At 40.6% G+C, this 2,500-nt stretch overlaps 1 protein-coding gene across 1 annotated transcript in view; it reads left to right on the top strand.

Moving 5' to 3' along the window:
- The window catches only part of LOC106881277 (amine oxidase [flavin-containing]), a 94,516-nt gene that overhangs the window by 894 nt on the left and 91,122 nt on the right, over nt 1–2,500 (top strand). Inside the window, exon 1 of the mRNA XM_089356569.1 lies at nt 1–1,166. This exon is cut by the window's left edge and continues 894 nt beyond it. The gene's annotated coding sequence lies outside the window, so the exon portion shown is untranslated. The remainder of the gene's footprint in view (nt 1,167–2,500) is intronic.

The raw sequence follows: 2,500 nt of genomic DNA, 5'->3' as shown, positions 1-2,500 counted from the left end.
TGCTCACACTCATGCATACACACATACATACGTATTGCAATATCACAAAGCTTCAGGCATGGGAGAAATAACAACCAAATCTACCTCAAATCATTTCAAAGTCTAAAAACGAAAAAAAAAATGTGATGTAGACCTAGATATATGGGAAGGAAAACAATATAATAGAAAAAGTTGGGTCTGTTACGGCAGGAGCGGCTTTGATCATGGGTCTGTTATATCAGTTGTGCCCTGGAGCTAAACAGCAACGTAGCGAGTAAATCACAGATATTGTGGCACACACGCACATGTACGCACGCGCACAGACACACTCACACACACACATGCACACACACGTGCGTACGTGCGGAGCTGCATGTCTATACACAGACAGACACACGAACGCAGACACACACACGCACACACACACACACACACGCACACACGCACGCACACACACACGCGCGCACGCACACGCGCGCACACAGAGGGCAATATGCACGCGCTAGCAATCCTATACACACTTGCACAATCATGCAATTACACCTAAACACAGTGACATAGTCACTCACGCACATACACACGCGCGCGCACACACACGCGCGCGCACACACGCACACACTATAAACATACGTGCACGCGCGAACGCATACACTCACACGTGCGCGGGCACACGCGCATGCACACGCACCTATACACATTCACACGTTAACCGAGTTACACCAATACACAGCCCCACGTACACATATAGCCAGCCACACGAAGACACAAGTACACTTACACACATACACATATTTAAACAGCCACACACACACACACACACACAAACACACACACACACACAGAGCATCACAAGCTGATAACGACGCAGTCACATTAAAAAAAAAAAAAGAAACAGCTACACATTCACTATCTCTCTCTCACTCTCACACATACACACACGCACGCACGCACACACACACACACACACACACACCAACAATCACATACATAAATACACAGTCACACTCTCACACCCACACGTAACCACACACTGCTCCAACTGTACACGCATACATAGCAACGCGTGTGCAGACGCACAGGCACATAGGATCCAGAGAGGCAAGCTGATTACTCGTTCGTTCATATTTCTCCGTCCATTTCTCTACGACAATCTGTGGCAAGCGATCAGCGTCTAAGGCAGCTCACAGGTTTGTTCCCCTCTTTCTCACTCTCTCTCCCTCTCCCTATGACATTCTACCTTTCTATGTGTCTGTCTCTGTCACTCTGTTTCTGTCTCTCTCTCTCTCTCTCTGTCGTTCTATCATGGGTCCAACTACGCGCACGCACGCACCCAAACGCCACATACATATGTATACATACAACCCCCTAAACACACAGATACAGATGCACACACACACACACACATGCGCGCACAGGCATACACATAAACACGAGCCAAAGTAATGCATACATATGCGTGCGTGTGCACACACACACACACACACATATAGGAAATAGTGGCACAACAAGGTACCAATTTTTGCTGGAAATAGCAGTCGATAATCGTTCCACGCTAGGTAAAGCTTCACTGAATGTGTGTGTATATATATACGCAAAAACATACACATACTGTGTGTGTGCATGTGTGCATGTGAGTGATGTATTATACAGATGTGCAAACAAATAAAAAATATTTATGTATTATGTGATGACCAATATTTTTAACTAGTTCCTTATGTATATATATATATTATGTAATGTATATATATTATGTAATGTATATATATATATATATATATATATATATATATATATATCCTGTTGTAAATTTGAGTGATGTTTCTCTGTCCGTTACGTTTTTATGTTCGTTAGCTCCTCCTAGACCGTTGGTGCAAGGACAACGAAACTCTCTTAATCCCAGGACATGTCCTCAGGGGGACTATTTTATTAAGAGCCGCTTAATTGGGGGTCCCACTGACCTATTTTCACTGCATTTACCTCACTCCTATGCTTATTGATTAAACTATGATCAACATCAGTGTTTAGCATATTTGCAGAAATAAGTTTGGGCATTACATTACACAAGGGTGCAGCCGAAGGCCTCAAAGGTGCCCTCCTAAGGGCGACTTCAAGGCTAGTATATATATATATATATATATATATATATATATATATATATATATATATATATATATATATATATGCTTACGTGCTTATGTGTGTGCATGTGTGTATGTGTGCATGTATGTGTGTATGTATGTATGTATGTATGTATGTATGTATGTATGTACGTATGTATGTGTATATGCATACACAAACAGCTACCTGTCTTCGTCTGTTGTTGTTTTCGTAAATTCTCCCATATATATATATATATATATATATATATATATATATATATATATATATATATATATATATATATATATATATATATATATATATGTATATATACTCCAGTACGGTTACAGCCATTGGACTGAACCATATAGAAAAATTAAAAGAATATGCACACATATGTTTATATATATATGTGCAGACG

Source organism: Octopus bimaculoides, chromosome 8 (genome assembly GCF_046866305.1).
Source record: "Octopus bimaculoides isolate indiv1 chromosome 8, ASM4686630v1, whole genome shotgun sequence".
Lineage (NCBI taxonomy): Eukaryota > Metazoa > Mollusca > Cephalopoda > Octopoda > Octopodidae > Octopus > Octopus bimaculoides.
Note: the sequence above shows the minus strand (reverse complement) of the source record. Positions and strands in the feature narration are given on the sequence as shown.